Genomic DNA, 24,859 nt, shown 5'->3' with positions numbered 1-24,859 from the left:
AGATTTATGACCACACACAAGCTCTTCCATGATGTGATATACAATTTTTACACATCTTCCGCTTCCCTGACCAGCGCAATAGCAAATTCCCTTTTGTTACGGCCCACACTATACTGGACTTCTCGCGATTTGGCTCGGTATCGGAGTTCGACAGTGCTACACCGGTCGTCACTCGCAGCGGTCAATAAAACCTTAAACTCCTTCTGCTTCCTCAATTCCGCATACAGCCAACACCCGAGCGAACGTAAGCAACCATCAGATGGTGATCCCTTTCGAGGCCGATGTCAGCGCCTTTTTTCTTACGCATATCCAAGAGACAATTCCTAAATCTACTGTTGATCGCGAAGTGATCAATCTGATTGCTGCCACGGTGTCGGTCAGTTGAAACACAATCCGAATTTGAGATACAATACGTCACCCGATTCAAATTTGAGATACCATTTTTTCCCGAATCCCAGCGTATAAGAGTAAGCTTACAAAATTCACAAAAAACATGTAGGACTCGCCTTTTATCTTAATTATTCACTGAGAATCCAAAATAATGCAAATATGCTATTTTAAGATATCCCAATATCGGTATCCAACTACAATATCCATAAAAGTAACAAAAATGATCACAATTTAATTTACACATTTTATGCAAAATTTCATCAATAATAGTTCGCAACAACACAACAGAATTCAAATTGACAATAAGGATAGGTAAAAATAGTTATTTCCATATTAAAACGAGCCGGGAAAGTAGAAGTTGGACGCTTCAGGTGCAGGCCAGGGTGGACAGGGGGTGGTACAACCCCCTTTCATCTATATGGGGACCCCCCCCCCCCCTTAAAGTCAAAACTCAACGTAAACTGATCCCATTCATTTTAGAGGCCAAGACAAGGTGACGCTTAGAACCTCAGAGCATAAAAGTGGGGAAAAAGGTACGCCGACACGAAATCAACAGGCAGAAGACATGCTGTTGACAGAAACTAATCAACGACGTAAACAGAGAATCAGGGGGCCTTGGGTATAAGCAGGTTTCGAAAAACTCGACGGTCGCCCTGTTCTATAGAAACAGCGAAGATGGAAGAGATTTTGCAGACTCTTTTTCCTGTCCACCCCATCCGAGCGGACTCTGTCAATGAAGGAGTGAGTACTGAGTGCCCACCCTTCACTGCAAAGGAACTAGAGGAGGCGTTCCTGTCCATAAAGGATAAAAAAGCATTAGGACCGGAGGGTATTCTCAGTGAAGTGTTAAAACTTGTATGTCAATTCAAACCAGACGCTACGACTGCTTGACAGTGGGTGCTTTCCCTCCCGCCGGAAGGTTGCGAGACTTTTGCTAATAAGCAAGGGCAAAGGCGACCCAGAGGCGCCATCAGTGTATCGTCCACTCAGTATGTTAGGCACAGCGGGGAAATTGCTTGAGAATTTCATCAAGCCACGACTGACTGACGCAATATGTACTGCAATAGATTACTCACCAACACAATATGGTTTTAGAGCGACAGTTGATGCCATTGAGTAGATGGCTCAAACGGTAAAACTGGCTAAGGCACATAGTCACCACTGTCGGCGAGTGGTGTTCCTTGTGGCCCTCGACGCAAGAAACGACTTTAATTCTGCGAGATGGTGCGACATGCTTGAGGCACTGGAAATTCGGTCGCCGGACTGTATTTATTGCGAGATGTGATGGATGATGCGTGCCACACCTTTTTCTTCTGCAGAAGGTGAGAACGATATCGCCATCACTATTCAATGGAAGGGTGTCTTGGGACCCCGAATACCAGAATTGAAGCTATGCTGAATTGCATAGAAACGTGGAGCTGAGTGGCATGTTACACTCAAGGCATTCTTAAGACGAAAAAGAGAGAGATGGGTAGGAGAGCTTGAACATCAAATACTTCCGTTTCTCCCTAGAAGGCAGGCCGTTCACAGTGTTCACGGACCATAAGCCTCTCACGTATGCTTTGAAACACAAGCCCGACAAAGTGTCCCCTCGTCAGCTTCGACACCTGAGCTTTATAAGCCAGTTTACGTCAGACATCCAGCACGTGTCCGGCAAGGACAACATAGTTGCTGACGCTTTGTCTCGTGTCTCCGAGGTTAACATCCCCGCCTCATTCGATTTCTCGGCTATTGCCAAGGCGCAGGAGGATGACGCAGCACTTCAGAGCCTCAAATCCAACCCCAAATACAAATTTCGGGAGTTGCCCATCTTTGGTTCAAACGTTTCTCTCTGCTGCGAAGACTCGGAAAAGGGACCTCGGCCATACATTCCGGCCACCTTTCGCAAGGAAGTGTTCCACGTAGTTCACGACTTAGCGCACCCAGGCATCAGGACAACAAATCGGCTAGTCACCGAGAAATACTTCTGGCCCTCTATGAATAAGGACGTCAATTCCTGAGCCAGAGAGTGCATCGCATGCCAGAAGTGTAAAGTCTCCAGGCATGTAAGGAAAGAAGTGGGCTCATTCCCCCGCACTACTAAGCGGTTCCACACAATACACCTCGACATAGTAGGGCCTTTGCGAGATTCGCACGGTTAGAGGTATTGTCTCACAATCATCGACAGGTTTACGCGGTGGCCTGAGTCAATACCTCTGAAAGACATTACGGCGCAATCATGTGCCGAAGCCCTCTGTCGAGAGTGGATACCTCGCTTTGGCGTCCCTGCAGTGGTCATCACTGACCAGGGAATGCAATTTGAATCCACCCTTTTCCTCGGAGTTAGGCAAACTCCTGAGTTTTAAACCCCAGCGGACTACTGCATACCACCCGCAATCCAATGGGATGCTAGAACGTTGGCACCGGACACTGAAAGCCGCCGTTATGGCACGCGACGATCCGTCCTGGACCCAAGTCTTGCCTCTCGTCCTACTCGGCCTACGTACAACCCGCCGAGAGGAATTTGCTGCCAGCCCCGCGGAGCTGGTATACGGGGAGAACCCGAGACTTCCAAGTGATCCGGTCTTCGACAAGAGATCGGGTCTCACAGAATCGGGGTTGGTGCGTCTGCTGAGAGACAATCTCCGACGCATCAAGGCCACTCCTCCCACCCAACACTCGTCCGCACCTGTCTGTGCGCCCAAGGAATTGGACACGTGTACGCACGTCCTGGTCAGGACGGATGCCATCCGGGAGCCGTTGCAGCATCCTTATGAAGGCCCATACCGCGTTCTCGAGCGGGGAGAACATTTCTTCCAGCTCGATATCGGTGGACACGAAAAGGCGGTCTCCCTGTCCAGGCTTAAGCCCGTGTGCATCCCTAAACAACGGCGCGTTCGCTTCAAGGACTGATGGGGAACACAGTTCCGGATTCGGTCGCTGAAACCCCTCGGTTTCATCTGGGGGCGAAGTGATGTGGCGCGGCAGGATTCGCGGCATTCGAAATTTATTTCGAATGTCGCGAATACCAGCGGACAGATGACGTCACCGGCGCTCTGCACTCAGTTCAGATCTCGCTAAAAAAGTAAAGAACAGAGTAGGTGACGAGAAACGTCAGATGAAAAAATAATAATAATAAGAGAAAAGACAGTTGGCAGTCATTGTGAGAAGAACGAGTTTTGTGCAGAAAGAAAATAGTTACAGACGGAAATCAGTATAATTTCTAATATCTCGGAGTTATAATAGGAGTACTTTTTTGAAATTGTGTATTGAACTTTGTTAAATACGAGAACTTTGTTAAATACGAAAAACATGTCAGAAACCTATCTCGAAGAATAAAAGATCTTAAATTTGTCAAAAGGAAAAGAATACAAGCTCCTAAGAGATGCCAGCGTAGCTGAATTCTGAATTCATGGGGTTTTGCTCCTATACCGAATAGGCCTGGCCTGAGGTAATGTGTCAAATGATTCCAAGTCAGAGTCCTGGACGCTCCAGGGGAGTGTCTGAGCCGGTAGTCTGTCTGAAACAGCAGTCCGACACTTTGTGCGTAAATGTATTCCACCTGCCTAGTCCAAAAAAAAATCCTAATTAGCTGAATTTTAGAAGTGGTAATAAAAAACTGATCGTCGACGCAATACTTCCCAGATTAAGCTCGTCCTGGATTTTGGAAAAAAGAATGCATTTTAATTTTTGGAAGGAAACAGAACAATTTGTATACCCCAATTAAAGCAATTCATTCGAACAGCTCTAAGTTTACTTTCCCCCTTAAAATAATAGCATAATACATGACGGCCGACCATAAAGATAATAGATACATGTGTTGTGATTACTCTGAGTACAGGCAATCAATCCATCTGGCTGGCATGTTATGTACAAATAAACAGGAACTAGATTAGCCGGAAATACATGTTTTTGTTATACATACATCCGGACCAGGACTGCTCTTGTTTAATCAGTGAGAATTACCATTTGAATTGATGACCCAAAAATTTCACCCAACGTCCACGTTCACAAGTATCTAATACGTGCCAAGATACACACATAAATGTTATTGCCACAATTTTCCAAATGACAAATTGCGACAAAAATGAGCATTAGAACATGTGTTCGCCAAACCGAAGTCATATAGAATCTAAATAGTAAAAAATTGCAGTACACAACATCAAATAAGATAAATATCTGCAACCGTTCTATGTATCTATTATATGTAGATATATAGATCCAACACAATATCCCCTGACAGAAAGCGTAGAATGAATTACTGAAACATGTCTGATGAATGTTTCATGGCGAAGCTAATTACTAAGCCTGTAGTGAATTGCGTATCAGCACCGAATATCCTTCGCATACTTCCAAAATACGTAATTTATGAAATAAGGGAAACATAAAGGGTCTATTAATTGATGTTCACAAGTGTTCTTCTAAAGAAAGTGGCAATTATGAAGATTGCGTAATAGATAAAATGGAACAATAAAGCCGGATGTCGTTATCTAAGCTCACCAGGCTTCGCAGCAACAGGTGCTCCATAGTCCATATAAGTACACAAGATAATATTTTTTCCATAGACGTTATCTTGTCGAACGCTCTAGAGATAGCAGTAAGTGCACGGTCAATATCAGCCCCAGATTATTATTAATCCATTTCTTCTAATGAAAAGCAATTTCCAAGTGATTTTCCGCATTTGAACCAGATAAGGTCTAGCTACTTGAATGGGGGCAAAATCCACCAAATGTCCTTAATGTGATGTCAACCCCGTGGCCACATGGTAACAGTTGTCATGGAAAACGCAGTCAATCGGAAAATTTCAAGACGACACATTGGGCAGATAAAAATATACATGAGAAGGGAAGAAAGGAAAACTACGAATTACCACACAAAATTAACTGTACAAGCAAGAATTCAAGGATAAAGCTACGAACGTTGAAAAAGTCACAAAGCAAACGAGCTGTTCTTTGTTTATTTGCTAACAGCAGACCGTTTTTGCTGGATGAATGATAATGAAAACGTCTACCCACAAAATCGAAAAAAATCAAGGAAAACCAGCAAGTGATCACAAGATTCGGAAACGGAAAGAATGCCCTCGGAAAATCTGTTGGAGGAAAAACAACCACAACAAAACAAACAAAAGAGTAGTTTGAGGAAGAAAATAGCATAAATGGCATAGTTGGGAATGAAGGGTTAGAAAGAGGCCACATAAATAAAAGAACCCTTATATAACATCTAGGCCTCGAAATACGCCCCACCCCGTACCTTAGCGAAACCTCCTTTGAGTTCATGCTAGAAGTACAGACCATAAAATAGAGCATCATCCTGCAAAGTTTGATTGAAATCTTACTATTACTAACAAACTTATAGCAGGTCAATTTTATCTGTTTTGCATAAATTTACGGCCACTTAAGGGGGGAAACCACATTAGAAGGCCTTTTTTGACGTACTTTTTTAAGATTTTCGGAATTTAATCAAATTTAGACATGATATTTGGACATTATATTGTGAACAATTTTTGGAAATTTTTTGGAAAAGTTTAAGCTAATAAAAAAAAATTACGCAACAATATTCCGTTGAAGGTTCTCCAACTGCGGATGTGTAGTGATTCCAATTTTTATCTAAAACTAAAAAGCTTTTAATTTTGCATCAGCAACTTATTTTATTTTTTCCAGGTATTAAAAAAAAATGTTTTGATTTTCAACATTTTTTTCTTCACGAATTACGTAAAATAGTCACCCTTAAAAATGTGGTAACTTTGTAAAGAATCATACCTCCAAATCTCATAATGATCGATTTATTACTTTTTGAACTAGAATTCCTGGAAATGTGGAAAACGTCAGCTCAGGGGATGCTATTTGATGCTATAAAACTATAGCACAACCTTGGCGAAGAGGAAGGAAGTTAGGGATTGGAATGGGGAAGGGGTTGAGCATGAAGGAAGTGGCGATACACTCCTTGCCTAAAAATCTGTATGTTGTAGTCAGACGGGAAGACAGAAGATAGTAGTTTGTTTCATATTCGTATAGTTCGAGATAAGAAGGATTTTTGGTATTTCACGGTGCGACTGGCACTCACCCTTAGAGTATGACGATGGAGCGGCTACTTAGCCGGGTGTTGCGTTTGGGAGAGGCTCCACAAGACCTGATATTTCCTAGAGACAGTGAACGTTATAATAACGATAGAGGAGAGAAAGACATCCAACAAGCTCAAGGCGCTCAATTTGTGATATAATGCTCACATCACCGATGAGTTCGTTGAACTTTATCAAGGGCAGGCGGTGCAGTTATACCTGCACCCGCCCAAATGTGAGAGTTATATTCGAGTCTAGGTCTTGTAGAGCTGCGCTAGGTTGAACAGTGAAAAATATTTTTTTTGCCACGATTCGGAAACCCCAAACATTCTATCGCATTTTTCGCAATGCCGAAGATGTGGTCGGCCCAGCTGACCTTATTAGAGATGTTAATACCCAGTATGTTGAGTGAGAGTGAGTGGGGAATATTCACACCATCGACAAAAATAGGTTGTGAGAAGGGGGGAGCACATAGTTTATTCGAAATAGACAGTATTGGGTTTGAGAAGCATTGAACTGAACACGATTTGTTTTGCCCCAAGCAATAATAGACGATATCTCCTCATTCAATGACTCAAACATGCGTTCCCAATTGACACGCAATGTACTACAACGAGAGTCAGCCGGCGAACCAAACGAATGCTATTGGTCGGTAGTTAGAGGGATCACAAGTCTCTCCTTTTCTAGGTATAGGCTGGACATGAACAATTTTCCAAACCAATGGAAAGATACCCTGAGCGTAAGACAGATGAAAAAGTTTGCGCAGAGGTCTAGCCAGAGAAGAGGCGCAACTTCTGAGAACTATGGGCGAAATACCATCAAGACCGGCAGATTTGGGCACATCGAGCTTGGCTAGTAATTTAAAAATTTTCCCTTGTGCGAAAGTGCAAGGGTCCTTGATGAGAATCCCAACTTTGTATGTTGGTTTGCTGCCTGCGAAATTATTTTTCATCGTTTTTACAAGGAACCAAAAACTTTTGCTACCCCTTTTGGCTGGTGAAAATTTTCTGTCTTTTACTTTGGTCAAACTGGAATTTGGCTTTTTCAATAGTGGACTTGCAGATGTTACGTTTGGATATATAGGTTTGCCTTATTTCTTTCGATGGACAGTTTTTATATGCTTCTTTCTCATCAACAGCTATTTTGCAATCGCTTGTAAACCAAGTCGAGGTGGAAGATTTAGGGTTGAACCATACCATTTTGAATTATATTATTCATGTTGTCGTACAATAAGTCCACATTTTTCACAGCAAACACCACAGACCAGTTTACCATTCTTATGTATTTATCAAACCGGAACCAGTCGGCTCTGGCGTAATGCCACACTAAGCGCTTGGTAGAATAAAGGTGCTTTTTGTGTAGAGAGGTGGAACTCAATTTTGTGGAAATAATGCAGTCGTACGGGCGCTGATACAGAGACTGTGTAATTTTCAAGGGGTGACGACATGAAAAGATCCAAGAAATGGACGTTTTCACCTGGTTTATCAAGGATTCTTTTTGGACAATCCACTAGCTACCGTCAATTATGAGACTCACACAGAAGCTCGACATGTCTTCCCACCAGGCTTATGACAGCTGAAAATCTGAGGCACTGTACATTATGCATGTTGAAATCGCCCACAATGACGAGTTCAGACAAGAGGGTCAAATTATCAATGTTAGAAGAGAGTGCGTCAAAGAAACGCACAGCATCGGCATCAGATGAATTAGGACTGCGGTATAGGAAACAGAGGAATATGATATGCTTCGAACAATAACAAAGAGGAGTGGTGAGAGGGCGCATTCTTGAAGAACACCGACAGAGACACGAAGCGGTTTCGATACATCCGCAACACTTTGAACTTTACTTTTCGAATCGTGGTAAAGCAATTTAGCCCACTAAATTTTGTCGTAGAGCATACCAGATGGTAAGCGGTCAAACGCTTACTCTAGATTCAAATGCAACGTAAAAAGAGCGTTGCTTTTCGTGGTGTTTCTCCATCAGTAACCGCGTTTCATCGTGGATATGGAAGCCTTGGGCAATCTCCAGTTAAAGCCAAAATACGTTCTTCTCGGGAGCGATTTTAACTCAAGGCACACCTCTTGGGGTGACAAGGCAGCCAATATAAATGGGGGAATCCTGCTAAAATGAATCCATGACCATTTTTCGCTCACCAATTTTGAGATGGTTTTGCCAGCCACACCGATAAGACCGAGTAGTCAGTCTATCCTCGACCACTTCCTGCTGTCTAACGAAACCAAGCAAAATTTTCTGATGAAATCCCGTAAAACATTACCGGGCATGCCCGACCACTTTGCAGTTGAACTTCAAGTCCTAACGACTATCAGATCCTCCGTTCACACAGATAGGGACAAATTCAAGTCAGACTTAGCGCCTAATCTGAACTTGAAAAAGCTCGTTATAACCCGAAACTTGTCAGATAAAGAAACCGACGAACCAACAATTGTGACATGACAAATATGGCGCAAGAACCTCAAGCAGACTTTTCACAAATATGGAAATAAAGTCAATGTAGAATACAAACTATTGCTTTCCCAATTAATAATAAAACCAACCGTAACCTGTGCATTAGGTGTAGAAAAGGCCTTTGACTTCGCATGGGCAAACGAACTTATATACAAACTAATCGAAAACAACTTCCCAATTCCGACTATCAGAATTGTCATCAGCTTTTTCGAAGATAGGCTATTCTATGTCAACGTGGGAAATGAATTTTTCAATCGCTTGCCAGTAACTCCTGATACCGCAAAGATCTATTTCAGAGCTTACCCTATACAACATTTTCACGGCTGGCGTTCTCATTCCTAAGACCGGCACTGACATTATCCAATACGCCGATGACACCCTTATCTTCAAGTCAAACCTCCGCCCCAACAAGGCCGCTAAACCAATACAAAAATACTTGGTACTTCTCCCCAAATACTTCCGCTATTGAGGCATTAGAATAGATGAGGTAAAAACGCGATTGTGTACTTTCAGGAGACTATCTAGATTGTCAGGTTCTAGAAGTAATCTTGAAAATACTAAATGCGTGAAAATTAATATCGGAAATACAACATTAAGCAAAATAGACAATCAAATACTTAGGAGTCAAGTTTTACGAATTTCTCAAATTTAATCCGCACCTGGAGCTCGCTCTACTATTTTCTTCTCAAGAAAATAGGTCTTAGCGCCAAAGCCAAACTGATTCTCTACAAGACCCTGATAAGACCCATCATCTGTTACGGAGCACCTACGTGGATCACCTGCTCCTACCCTGCTATGAATAAATTCCAAGCGTTTGAACGTCGAATACTAAGATATTTCACCGGCCTATCTTGTAACTGGAAGACTAGAAAGGTCGGGAGAAGCATCAAAGTATATTGGGAAACCGCTTCGAGAATATGTTCTCAATTTGATGGAAAGGGTTTTCGAGAAAATGGAAGACCACCCAAATCCATTAAAGGGGTCATCCCGTGTGTCGGATTCGCGGAATCGAATTTTTTTTTTGGCATCAATTATATCTAGATAGAGGGGGTCAAGCAGTGTACTGCAGGATAGACTGATGCGGAACATAGCTCCCTGAGGCCAACCTATCTTTCTCTAAGGATGAGTTGTCTCTCCTCTGGGACGGTGTGTGCCTTTTCAGGTGCCAAGCCTCTCGTCTATCAAGACCGTTAGTGAGTGGTGATAGCCACACCCTGTACGAGGTAACCCTACTATTAAAAAAACGCTACAGATTTAGTCTGGGGAGTCGAAAAACACCTCCCCCAATCCAGGGTGTTATGCGAACCGTGCCCATTGGATAGTTTGCAGTCGGGGGTAACTGACTGTATTTGAACGGAGCCTCACTGATACCTGGTCGCCTCAGTGAGTAAGTTAGACCTTACCGTGCTACAGAGGGCTATGGCACGGCGGACCTCTTAACCCCCATACTCGTAGGAATCAAATGAGTACAAAACTAGAAAAGAAAACAAAAACCAAAAAAGCGGGGCCCCGTACCGCACCAAAACTGGTTAATCAGGCGGAGGAACGTCTCCGAATTACTGAGAGCCAGGTGACTACACCTAAGAAGGGAGAAATTGGGACGTCAAGCAGTGGATCCAAGGTAAACATTGGTATACTGCGTGGACTACAGCCAACGAACACCACTGCTCAAAGAACAGGGACCAGCAAAAGCACGTCTGAGATAAATATAACAGACGTCAGGAAGGAGACAGGTCTCAGTGGCGCTGTGGTTAAATGGTACCTGCGCTATCTGAAGGAAGGCCTGAAACCAGAAGAGGCCCTTAAGAAGGCTCAGGACAGACCTAAGCCATCTCTACCGGAGCCGAGAAAGCGGGGAGCAGCAGAGATCAGCCCGCATGAAGGGAATGCTCCCAAAAAATCCAGACCTGAACCCACGGGAGGAGAAAACCCGGGCAAGTCAGGAGCGAAGGCAGGATCCAGGAAGCCCAGCATTAGCTATCCTAGTGCGGTCAAGGGCATTCGACTGGCCATACTGCCAAAAAGGTTTCCCGAGCAAATACTCACTCGGGAGGAACAGGAAATCATTGAGGAACGTGTCGTCAAGCAGATGATCAAGGGTTGGACGTCGAAATTGGTGTTCACCGGGATACGCTTTCGATCAGGCCTTATACTGGTGGGCTGCGCGACGGAAGGCACCGCAGAATGGGTTAGAATCATAATTCTTAGATTGCCAGGCTGGGAAGGGGTAGAACTGTCAACATGTGCTGGGGATGATATACCAGGAGCCCACATGGTGACAGTTTTTCTGCCAAAGGCCGCGGCAATAGAAACGAAAGACCTTATGAGACTCCTAATTGCTTAGAACGAAGATCTCCATACTTGACTATGGAGAGTCTTCAGAAGCAAGGTGGAGGGAAAGGGTAAACTCCTCACGATCGGGGTAGATGACCGATCCCTGGAGGCAATTAAACGTCGGAGTTGTCATATCAACTACCGATTTGGCAACATACCCGTGCATGTGCACAAGGAAAAGCCAAGGAAAGAGACCCGGAGGAGGCATCGGGTGAAAAACTTACCGAGGTCCCTGAAGAAGTCGCGGAAGCCATAGAGGCGGAAAGAACTGGATCAACCAGGGAAATAGACCTGCTGCCCAGTGAAGAGCAGAAGCTGGACGACCTAGACCTAGGACTCCTAGAGCTCGGGAATCAGGAAATTTCTTTCACCAACGGTAGGGGAGAGGAGGAAGGGAATTGTTAGTTCAAGGAACCCCTCGCCATCCGGATACTCCAAAGGTCGAACTCTACCTGCTTTGCAACGAGAAAGAATTGATAGACCAGTAGCTTACTCCAAACTACAATTTTTATTTTCCAGTGTAGATATATATTGCGGGAGCAACTTACCCCCCTCATCAGTACAAAGCTAAGTAGTTTGGAGTAAGCTACTTGCCTATCAATTTTAGGCTTGACTACAAACAGAAGACAATATCTAACCTCTTAGAAACGAGAGGGAGTGTTCAAAGACGCCACCCGCAAAGTTCCCCGCCTCTGTACTTCCGCGAGATGCTTACGATATACCTCCTTGCCATGAGCGTCAGTCCATACCTCTGCGCCATAGAGCAGGACAGACTGCGTTGAACTCATCGAAACTCCAGCTGCAGCCTTGTTCGCTGCTGCTTTGATTCGCTAAAAAAAACTCATCTTTGAATCAAGAGTCAGTCCAAGGTACTTTACCGTTAGTTTTGACTCGATTACTGACTCGCCGAACGGTATAAGACACAGGGTCGGAATTCTCTGTTTAATCAGGATGACTACTTCGATTTTCTTTCAATGCAAGGTTGAGACAATGAGCAGGCATCCATCCGTTTACCCGTCGCATCAATATGCCAAGTCTGTTCGACAGTGCGTTCAGCAACAAGCACCGCGATATCATCTCCATAACTTACCAGGCGCGACTATTCTGGCATGTCGAGTGTAAGTAGAATATCATGGGTGGCGTTCCAGATGTCCCGCCCTAGGATGGATCCCTGCGCTACCCTCGACATGACCTCCATCCTCTTCTGACCCTCTAGCGTTTCATAGAGCAGTGAGCGGTTTCTCAGATAGTCCTTCAATATCCGTAAGAGATAGTTCGTTTTCTAGGGTGCCTAGAATGTCTTCCTAACTTACGGAATTAAAGGCGTTTCTGAAATCAAGCGTTACGAGGCGCATCACCCGTCAAGCTTGGCGGCTATGGGCCTCCGCTTGACGAACGATATCCACGGCTTGCAAGACAGCATCAACTGTGAATCTCCCTGCTCTAAAACCGAACTGCCGTGGAGATAAGTCTCCGGCAGCGGGTATCGCTTCAGCGAGTCTACCTCTGATGAACTTTTCGAGTACTTTTCCAGCAGTGTCAAGCATACAAAGTGGGCGGTATGAAGACGGCAACTCAGAGTCGCCTTTCCCTTTGCTGTTCAACGCAAGGCTCGCCACCTTCCAACAAGAAAGGAAAAGACCCTCTTTCAGGCAAGCGTTGAATTTGCCGAGCAGTGGGTCTGGCCGATATTGAGATACCAGTTTGTATACCTCTGCTGGAATACCACCGGGTCCTGGTGCCTTATTGTTTTTTATAGAGAGGACTGTCTGTTACAACTCTTTTATCGAGAAAAGTAGACAGTCCTCGGTTCTCCGCGCCGATGTCATCATCCCGTACGGGGTACGCAAGGAATAGAGCCCGTACAATGCGATCCATCTGCTCGCCCTTAAGTGAACAGGGCTTCCGCAGAGCCCCGATTTTTCGGGTTACCAGTTTGTAGCTCCACGGGTCCACGCTCACCCCATTCATCGACCAGATCCTGCCTGCATCAAGCTTTGCTCCTGTTTATTGCACTGCGGAGTCTCCTTTTGGTTGATCTGTAACCTGTCATTATGGTACATGCTTCCTCCCGGTCTTTGAGACGCTTGTTAAGCGGCGGAGTCTGTGACACTGCTTCCGGAGCTCTGCAATTTCCGCCATCCACCAGTACATAGAAAGTTTACCACCTCCGGGTCATGGAAGATCCGCAGGCCGTTGTTTTCAGATTCATAACTGAATTTACGACGGTGTCAGCACGTATTCAAGTTCCATTATCAGCACACTTAATACTAGATAAAATTGATAACCACCAAGATTCGAGCCCAACGCAAGGAAATCGAAAGGATGGTGCTCAACCATTTCAAACAACACACACGAAGACAAAAGAATGAATCCGTCGCGAGAGCTGCACCACCTTCTAGGGACATTTCCTTGTGTCTTTCCATTTTGTATTTACTCAACTCACATGTTTTCCCTTACACTTTGTGAATACGTTCCCTCCTTCATAATATATACATATATGTAAAGAACTTAAATGTAGTTTTTTAGATGAAGGTTATCTTAGCCCTTAGCCCTTAGCACAAATCGCAGATGAGGTTGATACAAATCAACCTCAACCACTGCGAGGCGGCGCAGGATCTACTCGCGCTAACCATCCGCAAGAAAAACATCGATGTGGCCATACTAAGTGAATCATACCGAAACCGCGGTGGTAGCGTTTGGGTCAAAGACCAAACGGGTCAAGCAGCGCTATGGACTTGTGGAGAACAAGCCTTCCAGAAAATAATGGAGCACCCGGAGGAGGGCTTCATCAGAGCGAAGGTGAAGGGCATCCACATCTACAGCTGCTATGCTCCACCCAACGCTAGACTCGTCGAGTATGAGCGGATGTTTGCTGCTCTTGTTTTGGATGCAAGAGGACGTTGGCCGATCATAATAGGAGGCGATTTCAATGCGTGAGCTCTTGAATGGGACATCCGGATAACTAAAGTCAGGGGACGTGTTCTCCTCGAAGCATTCGCGGAGCTAGACGTGGTACTGGCAAATGTTGGGTCTTCGTACACTTTTCGGGGAAGGGGCCCGCGGTCTATAGTGGACCTGACATACGTGAGTGCCACTTTAGCCAGTAGAATCGCTTGGCATGTCAGTGAGGACTATACTCACAACGACCACCAGGCAATCTGCATAGAGATCAAGGGCGGATCGAGCTCGAAAAAGAGTTTTCGCAGAATACCGGGTGGCATGCTTGGCTGGACAGTGAAAGCTTTCGAGAGGGACACGTTTTCCGCGGTGCTCAAATCCGACATATCCCTGATTGGTACGGCTGGAAAGCCACCCACATCACTCGATGGATGACGGAAACATGCGATGCTACTATGCCCAGAAGGCGATTGCTCCCCAGTAGGCAACCCAACTACTGGTGGAACAACGAAATCGCAAGTTTGCGAGCCGCATGTTTTCGGGCAAGGAGGCTTTGCCAGAGGCTCAGGGGAAAACCCGGTGGCGACGGTCGAGAGGAGGCGCACAAGCAATTGCGTGGCCGCCTAAAGGAAGCCATTCGGAGGAGCAAAAAGAACTGCTTCAAACAGCTGTGCGACCATGCCGACATAAACCCTTGGGGCAAGGCTTACAGAGTGGTGATGAAAAGGCTGCGGAAATCACTCCAGGTGACCTGTTGTGTCCTGAATCAGATTGTTACCACTCTGTTCCCTCACCACGAAAATAGGGGAAGGCAAATTTTTATCCAGCTAAATGACGGCATAACACCGCCTGTAACTGTGGAGGAGCTGCGGGAAATATGTGGTAGGTTCGATGACAACAAGGCCCCAGGTTTGGATGGCATCCCCAACCGAGCTTTAAAACTGGCAGTGAAGACTAGGCCCGACGTTTTCGCCAACACCTTCGAGGCGTGCCTAAAAGAAGGAATATTCCCTGCCCAGTGGAAAAAGCAAAAGTTGGTGTTGCTTCCGAAGCCTGGCAAGCCACCTGGAAACCCAGCGTCGTATCGTCCTATCTGCCTGTTGGATACAATGGGGAAGATTCATCTACAACAGACTCCTGCCCATCGTCAAAGCCAGCAATGGATTGTCGGAACGCCAGTTTGGTTTCCGACGCGCCCACTCTACGGTGGACGCAATTGGCATGGTGGTAAACCTGGCAAAAGGTGCACTGATTTTTGGCGGCTGCTGTGCCGTGGTGGCGTTGGATGTGAAAAACGCATTCAATTCGGCCAACTGGAATAGAATTAAAGGGGCGTTGGCTGACATAGGTGTCCCCGGATACTTGGCGAATTTCGTGGAAAACTACCTCTCAGAGAGGACTCTCTGGTACGGGACGGATGAGGGCCCCAAAGAGTACATTGTCACAGCCGGGGTACCACAGGGATCGGTACTTGGTCCCCTGTTGTGGAATATCATGTATAATGGGGTGCTTGCTCTTCCCGTCCCAGAGGGGACTACGGAAGCGAAAATGGAAGCGGTCTTAACAACGAAACGAAGGAAAAATAACACTGTAAAAGTGGAGGTCGGTGGACATACGGTCGTATCAAAGCCGGCTATCAAATACTAATAATTGACACCAAATTGAGTTTTAGGGAACACCTAGAGTATGCTTGCCAAAAGACAGCCAGTGCCACCACGGCGCTTGCAAAAATGTTGCCAAATATTGGTGGACCGAAACATTTCCGGAGGTTGGTGCTAGCCGGAGTGGTGCGCTCCATCCTGCTCTACTGGTCGCCTGTGTGGGCAGAGGCGCTTGCAAACTCTCAGAGACGGAAGCAGATGAACTCGGTTTACTGGCGGATGGCTTTGAGGGTTTGCAGTGCTTTTAGAACCACATCAGATGAGGCAGTATTGGTGGTAGCAGGCATGATCCCGGTTGACATTCTGGCCAAAGAAATGAGTGTCCTGTACAGTGCAAGACATATGGAGGGGCATGCACAGCGTAGAAATGCGGTAAGGTCAGAGTCGCTTGATCTCTGGCAACGCAGATGGGACGAGTCTACGAAAGGTCGGTGGACGCACAGGCTCATTCCCAACATTAGGGTGTGGCTTGAGCGAAAACATGGGGAGACCAACTACCACATTACCCAGTTCCTCACGGGACACGGTGATTGCTACAGACAGTATCTGCACCGCTTTGGGTTGGATGATTCTCCGAACTGTCCCAGATGCGAGGGCATACTGGAGGATCCAGAGCATGTGATATTTCACTGCCCACGATTTGCGATGGAGAGAAGGAGCTTAAACCAGGTGCTGGGCAGGAGAGCTTGGTTACTGAGATGCTGGAGTCCGAGGAGAAGTGACTTGCGGTTGGCTTCGCAATCATCCAAATGCAGGAGGAGTTGCTGAAGGAACAAAGAAGCCTAAGAGCAAACCTACCCCGCGAAGTAATACCTCAATGGTGGTCCCGCGGGGCTGGGGCTGGAGAGACCGGGGGTGGTCTTTAGTGGTTGTGAATCCCACACGCGCCCGCTGTAGTTCCACCGTTCGGGCGGTGGCGCTGCGGCGGACGTGTCTTTCTAAGATTTTCCACCTCCGTGTACGCACAAAAAAAAGATGAAGGTTATCTATAGGATTGCGTTTATTACTCCTAGACGGCTTCGCTTGCAGGAGGATCACTTACTCTCCTAGTATGAGCTTGAATTTAGTAGCAAGAGAACTGCTACCAAATGTCGTGATTATTGGCTATTGCATTTCCGAATAACTAAGTGATCACGCTCAGGATTTTGTATTCACTCAAGACCTTGTAAAATTATAAAATTCTAACATTCATTCATCAATCAATAGGCACTTGTGAAACCCCATTTTATGGAGCTCGTGATTGATGTGTAAGACTCCCAAACATTCCTTTTGAAATTTCGAATATTCAACCTCAAATAACGGACGAAACGCCTTTTGGCACGACTTCAGGTTCTTAATTACTGATCAGAGGTCGAGTTCAATCATTCTTGATTTAAGTGCACCATTATACATCCATTTTTCTCTACGTATGCTAAGCAATCGAAATTTGTTTCGGAAATTTATTCTGTTTATCGGATTTTCCTTGGCAGATCGCTAATGGCTTACCGCCAGAACTTGCATATGCTTTTAATTTCTCCTGCCTAGATTGATGGTTTCAATTCAACTTATTAGCGGGAAGCCAATGAAAATATATTTATAATTCCGGCGCCAACCATTCAATATTTCCTCGTATCTGCAAAATTAATCATTTCCTCTTCCGATACTACTATACGAACTACAGCAAAGTAGAATAAATCCCGTAGGAGTTGGACATCAAAAATATAGAATAGATGTAGTAGCGTCTCGAAATTAGAAACACCTAAAAATAAAATTTTGCTGATCTTGACAACGACGACAATCTTTCGGCGAAACATAAACTTTCCAGCATGGTGGGGATTGAAATGATGACCGTGAAAAAAGAAATAAATCAGTGAAACTGGATGAAAGTAAAACATTTCAAGAGCCTACAACCATGCACAGTACATATGGGTGTGGAAAACAAACAATATTATATGAAAATCTGTAGTAATTTAAGGGGGTCATCCCGTGTGTCGGATCCGCAAAATCGAATTTTTTCTTGGCACCAATTGTATCTACCTGTCCCTCGGCCCGTTAGATCACCTGAGAACATTGAAGCAGTGAGAGCGTCAATGTTGCGATCGCCACGGCGTTCTGCGCGCAAACACGCATCTGCCCTTGGACTATCCGATCGTTCTGTGAGAAGAATTCTTCGTGATGATCTTCATTTTCATCCCTATAAGATGGCGATAGTGCAGGAACTTTCAGAACGTGACTTCAATTCTCGAATGAACGCGTGTGAGCTTCTTCTTGATGTCGTTCCCGAGGGTGATATTGTTTTTTTTAGCGATGAAGCCCATTTTCATTTGTGTGGGTCGGTTACAAGGTTTGAAGCCCAACATTCAAGAAGAAATTGCCAACATAACAGCTGCTATGCTAACAAGAGTCATGACAAACGTCAGAAATCGGTTTACGCAATGTATGGAGAATGGGGGACGTCACCTAACAGATTTGATCTTCAAAACAATGTAAATAAAAACTTTAGACATGTACCTACATTATAAAAAATAAATAAATATTTTCCGATGCATACAATAGTTTTTATTGAGTTTTGAAAAAGGGAAGTTATGCTGCCGCACCCTGTTTATATAGTGGAGAATATGTGGGCAAAGGGATTTTCCGATATTCCGAGTCGTTCAGAAATTACAGTGTTAAACAGGTAAAAAGTTTGCAGCCGCGGCTGTAAGTATTTTGCTGTTTGTGTGTTCAGTGATTATTTAAATGGATCGTACGAAAGGAGATCGCTTTAACGTTCAACATCATGCTCGCACTAAAAAACCAGTATTTCATGGGAATCGATACTTATCAGAGAAGAAAAAGGACTTCGCATCAACATCAGCAGTCGAGAAAAGAATGGGAACGCGACTTAGAAACGCAAAGAAGAATCACAAAAGCATTGGTAGAAAAGGGGCTGGAAAACTTACTGATAAGGTTGTTAAGGACCTCACTACATTTTTTGGGCTAGCTATTCGTCGATGCACAAATTCGATAGAAGGAATGAAGAAAGAAATTTGGGAAACTTTCTTCCATAAATGTTCTACAAACGAAAATCCTCAGCATCAAAATTGTCCAGCAGGCGAGGACAGTTGGTGCAAATGACGCAAAGCAGAAACTAAAGAAGAACTGGATAGTTTCCACCACGAGAAGGCACCTTTAACTGAAGAAGTTCAAACAGTCATCAAACCAATCTACGAAGATTTGTCACGAGATGATCTCTTGAACAGATGTTTAGGTGCAGAGACCCGGAATAACAATGAGTCGTTAAATGCGTTGATCTGGACTTTCGCTCCTAAACACTTTCATTCTGGGGCCAAGGTCGTAGAAATAGCCACTTTTCTGGCTGTAATTATTTTCAGTGAAGGATTCAATGGTATTCTCAAAATCCTAGTGACAATGGGATGTCAAGTTGGTGACATATGTCAAGTTTATGTCGACCGCCGTAATGAAGCGCGCATTTGGCGGTCCGAACGACGGCCGACTGATCTCGCTAAAAGAGCCAGAATTGAAACCAGAGAGTAACAATCGGCCTTAGAAGACTTTTTTGAAGAAACGGAGGGTGCTCTCTCCATGCCAAAATATCTTTTCCTCCTCGTTCACCACCTACGATTCTGTCACCATACGAGTCATTTCGCCACACGTATGCCTCTTTATCATATCGTGTGTATGTTTCTCCTGGCTCAGCCCGCCTTCTCTGTACGAGGATTTATTCGACAGATTATTAGAGGTAATAATCGTTTTGTTCCCCTCACTTCCTTTCACCCTCTGGGGCGAGTTTCCATCCTCTCCTGACCCATAACTCCTGACCTCCCCCCTTCCCTAATAACTCCACCTACCCTTCCCTTCCTTTATCCATTTTCATGTACACCTGTGCCGCCCTCCGGGTTAGCCTTTCTAGAAACCACTTAGATCACACTCTTGACCTTATCCTCTCTAACTTGCGTCACCTTTCCCAATCCCCTCATGCCCCGCCTTACGTTGGCTCTGAAGACCATCATCCTGCTCTCGAGTTCGATCCGCAGATATCTCGACTCCACTTTCCTGTCGCGCGTAAGCTTATCAAGCTCAAATTTCATAACGCGAACTTCAAAGTTCTGAACTCAGTCTTGGCGGCAATCAACTGGGTTCCCCTCAACACTTTCTATACCATTTGATTTACTCTGCCGCTATTTTTTCTCAGTCTATGTTCCCCCTCCTTCCTCCATATCCCTCCCACTAGTAGATGTAGCAAAATGTCTAAATTCACGGCAAGAAGTGCATACCATTTACAGTGATTTGGATAAAGCCTTCGACACTGTTAATCAAAAGATACTTTTATCAAAACCATCGTCTCTAAGCGTTCTCATACCATTTGTTTTATGGCTTGCCTCTTACCTTTCCAACCGATCCTGCTGCATCTCTTTTGACGACTGCAGATTCAGCTCCCTTTCCCCTTGCTCTGGCATCCCCAAGGGATCTATTCTGGGCCCTTTGTTATTTTTATAACAAAGGCCGTTAAAGCCTTCCCCCTCCTTACTTGTCCCTGTTTGCGCTGTGCCGACGAGTTTAAACTGTTTTCCGCTATATCGTCGCATATGTACTGTGTTTCCTTTCAATCTAACCTAAAAACTCTGGTTCGTTGGTGCTCGACTAATGGCTTAGCGCTAAACGATATGCGTTACTCGCCTAAATACCAATCGAGCAGCAAAATTGTTAAACTTTATACTTCGTTTCTCCTTTGATTTTGATTCTATCCAACCCTCCTTAGCTCTCTTCAATCGTGAGGAATACCCTCGAGTACTGCTCCGTGATTTGGTCACCTTGCCGTAACTTCGCAGAGCTTTACTTTTTTCCCGATTCCTAGGTTTTTCCAAAATTACAACGCATAATAGTCTGGTCCTTTCAGCTTCTCTACTTTAAGTAATTTTCTTGAAACTGCATCTTGAAAATACGGTTGCCACCATAGCTCAAAATCTGACATCAACACCCGCACAGTCCGGACCATCTAGTAGGTATTAAGTATGCTGGATTTCCGCAGGGATCCGATTTTTTGGATGACAAATTTATAACTAAGTGCCTCGGATCCCCACCTACCTTGTTAATGCCAGCCGCGAAGTTTACTTTTACTTATAGTGCTGCGGAGCCTCCTTTTGGTTGATCTGTACTCCGCCCGTATGGTAGCCTCTTTGCGTGTAAACGTTGTGCGGCTTTCCAGGGAATGGCTGTGGTCATCAATTCCATCATTGAATTTATGACAGTGTCAGCTGCAACGCCTGAGTCCAGACAATGCCATCCCCTCGGCATCGGGCAAGAACCCGCAACCGAATGCCGCCCCCTGTACCAGATAAGACGGGATACCATTAAGCTGGGCCTTTGTTCTGGTATTGCTCACTGATTAGTGCAACATAGACCACCTCTTACCTCCCCAGCCAACTGTGCCAGCAGCTCATAAGCGGTTGCACTCCAGTCCATGTTGATTTGAAGGATGCGAATCGTGTTAGCATTGTCATAGCCCCGAAGATTGGACACCGTCCCCAACCCTTAACGCTTGGTAGAGGTTATTCTCATTCTACCATGCATACTACCGATCCAATTTCAATTTTCCCATTGCTAAGAAGTTTGATGCTCTAAAGTAGCGAGAAGTTAGGGACGGGGCAGCAACCCTGTCGGCCGACTCAACACCAAAGTGGCCAAAGAGAAACCTTCACGAGGTGGTACCAGAAAACGCTGTATTCGCTTTGATTTGCTGGCCGTGATGCAGTAGGCGGATATCCTAAGGCCTGGCACGTCGGCTAACAGCAGCCCGGCACAAGGCTCTTGGTAAAGCCGTCAAGTGGTACATTAATACACTATTACGTTTTACGTATTGGGTTCATTTAGTTCTCTGAATGCAAATGAAGCATTGATACCAACATGCTGGACCAATAGCGCGATTAAACTGATGGAAATATGAGGGTTCGAGGGAGTTTTGACAAGTCTTGGGTATTGTAGTGTGTAACTCAACACACTTACGGTATCCACGCATGCCACAATGGCCCCCAATTTATGGTAAGGTGGTTCCTTGGTTTACCGGGGGATGGCAGAAAAAATCTTCCATTTGGCTTATGAGAAAAATGCCGCCTCTTCGGAGGTGAAAGTTTGACCGAAATGCTTAGGTTTTCTCAAGTCGAGTGCAGTAGACACAGGTCCCTGTTAAGAACTTTCCTGGTGCTCTAAGGTGGTGAGGAGGCAGAGGGGGCAGCTACTAAGTCTGCTAAGCTAAACAACAAAGGGAAATGGCATAAACTGTGGGAGCCTGTAGTGCATTCCGAATCCAACTAATCCTTAAAGAAATTGAACGCACGATAGCACCGGCTTAAGAGGACTGTATAGCGAATCCATTTCTCGGGGTTGAGCAACGGCATGCTTTGAATACGCTCAACGGTGGAGTTGGATTTTGGGTGGGTGTGGTGTTAAACAAGGCAACCTGCTAGAGTTACACACCTGGTGAGGGTTACGTTAGGCAGCACCCTTCGAGAAAGCTTTCATCTGGCTTACCAGAAAAAAAGTCGTCTTTTCGGAGGAGAAGTTTGACCGTAAGGTTTAAGTATTCCTAAGGCACGTGCAGTAGACATAACAAGCTTGTTAAGAAGTTTCCTCTTGTATTACTCGGCGACTTCCTCCACAGCAAGCTTTTAGCCTGGAGAATTCACCAAAGCGGTATTTATTGGTTACCTCCGCATATTCACGCATTATGGCCTTCTCCAGTTCGAGCTCCTCCGTGAGGCAGTCAAAATGTAGGATTTATAGAGAACACAAAGGCTTTAGACTAGAAATGAAAGCCTTCTCCTGCAGTAGCCCCTTCACAGCTTCACAGAACGTACTCTTTCTGTCGTCGTTTAATGACCAAAGCCGACGGTCTAGTCCTTCTAAGTTTCCTTGTTTTTTTTTTCAGTTAGCGACCATTCATAGCCTCCTTGTCTTTAGATAGTTGGTTTTCTAATGGTGTAGCGTGTTGTTTTCTTTTGTCCCTCTTTTACTTTCTTTTTTGAAGAACGGAGACGACTTCAATATACTACCTGGCCTTCAGACCCGTTAGTGGTATCCTTGCTGTAGGGAAAGGAGTACTGACACTATAGATCACTGGGTCACCCAGGATCACTGGGGTTGGATAGTATTTGATTTCTCGCAAGTTCCTGTTGTGTCTGTTGATTTTAATCAACTATTTAGGCCTTGTGAGTTGGGGCTTAAGAACTTACTCAAAGTCGTCCGTTCTTGTCGAAATAGGCGATAAAAAAGGATAGAAATTTGTGGGCTAGTAACTTGTAAATTTTCAAACTTTATTGCTACCGAAACGTCAACAACGCCTCGCATGGGAACTGACCTCACGCAATGACCTTTGGCAATCGAAAACAGAGTATATCTCCGTCTTGCAACACGTATCTAGCCAAATTCTTTGAAATTTTCACGACTTCTTTAATACATATTTCTACGGTCCGCAAACTAGGGTAATTGCAATCGGACGGGTCGTTTTTTTTTTATTCATAAAAAAAGCCGTTAAAAAACACCAAAAACCAAAAAATTAAGTTTAAAAGCCCAACAAAAATTTACCTTTTAATATTTTCTAATTATCCTAGTTTGCGGACCGTGGAATATTGCCCACATTAAAATGCCGTTTAGTTTTTTTTTTCTCAGAAGAACACAGCGCCCTCCAGCATGGCAGCAGAAAAACACCTTTTTTTGGATATGGGTGCATAAATTGACACGTATTCCGAAAACTAGCCACGATATCAAGCTGAAAAATTTATCACATATACTAGAGATATCAATAAACATGTGGTGAAAAAATCACGTTTCTATCTTTATCCAGTCCTCCAAAATAATTTTTCAAAAAAAGGCAAAAAAAAACGGCCTGCACACGGGATGACCCCCCTTAAGGTTTTATGGCTAAAATCGCATTCTACTACGACACCAAAAATTTAGTTTTTAATATTTTTTAATAATCCTAATTTGCGGACTGTAGTTAAGTCTGTGCGTTAAAATGACGTTTACTTTTTTTCTTTAAGATGATTACAGCACCCTCTAGCATGGCAGCAGAAAAACACCTTTTTTTGGAGATGGGTATATAAATTGCTCTGTATTTCAATAACGAACTATGTAATCCGGCTAGAAAAATTATTATGCACGCTCAAGATATTATTAAATCTATGGTGAAAAATTCGTGTTTGAATCTTTTTCCAGTTCTTCACAGAAAAATTCTAAAAAAAAGCCAAAAAAACGGCCTTCACACGGAATGACCCCCTTAAGGAACATTTGCACAACACAATACACACCAGATACTACCGATCGATATGGGAAGCTAGATGGTCCAGTTGCAGCCTCCCCAGATGCACTGGCCGATTTCCGTGTGACGTTGTTGGCTTTCTCAGCGGAGATTTTCAATTTTCATATAAACAGAAACACAAACAGAAAATTTTTCACGAGACATACAGGCAACATGCGTGATCCAAAAAAAAAGACAGTACTAAGCAAATCTTTTTCAAACAGAGTAAAATAGAGAAGCAACTCACAGATTAATTTGGGGTTCGTCGAAATTTGCAGTGATTTATGCGAACTGGGGTGGTTTTAGTCCCGCCGAGCGTAGCACACGTAACACCAGAATTCCGTAAGTGTTTGATACAACCGAAAAATTTCAATCAAATAAACACCGTGGCCGGGCACGCTTACTTTTGTGGACCAAGATCTTTTTGGATATTTATAATCAACAACTAAGTTTTAGTTTTAGCGACAAATAACAAACGATTAGTGGAATAGCGCGGGTATGAGCTAGTGAACACTGAGGAATACGAGGGTTTTTGGTATCACAGCGAGAGCAACCGCGACGCGAATAGTCTGTAATTTATTATCAGCTATCAACTAGGCGTATCGGCCTAAACATGTGCGCGATGATCGCTTATCAATATGAAATATTCGCTCAGTTCGCGGCTCCCAAATATAGGAAAAACCAGCGGGAAGACAGTGCTTGTCGCGATAATGTGGATGGAGACCGCTAACAAAACAACAAAATTTGGCCCCTGTGGAACTCTACGACGAATACCGCCAATCAAGCGCCTCAAC

The 24,859-nt window shown here is 44.6% G+C and overlaps 1 protein-coding gene across 1 annotated transcript in view; it reads right to left on the bottom strand.

The window, feature by feature from the left end:
* LOC119653936 (dopamine N-acetyltransferase) overlaps window positions 1-24,859 on the bottom strand; it is a 153,058-nt gene extending 128,199 nt beyond the window's left edge. Inside the window, exon 1 of the mRNA XM_038059103.1 lies at window positions 24,313-24,859. The gene's annotated coding sequence lies outside the window, so the exon portion shown is untranslated. The remainder of the gene's footprint in view (window positions 1-24,312) is intronic.

This window comes from Hermetia illucens, chromosome 1, assembly GCF_905115235.1.
Source record: "Hermetia illucens chromosome 1, iHerIll2.2.curated.20191125, whole genome shotgun sequence".
Taxonomy (NCBI): domain Eukaryota; kingdom Metazoa; phylum Arthropoda; class Insecta; order Diptera; family Stratiomyidae; genus Hermetia; species Hermetia illucens.
This window is presented reverse-complemented; position numbering and strand designations above follow the sequence as displayed.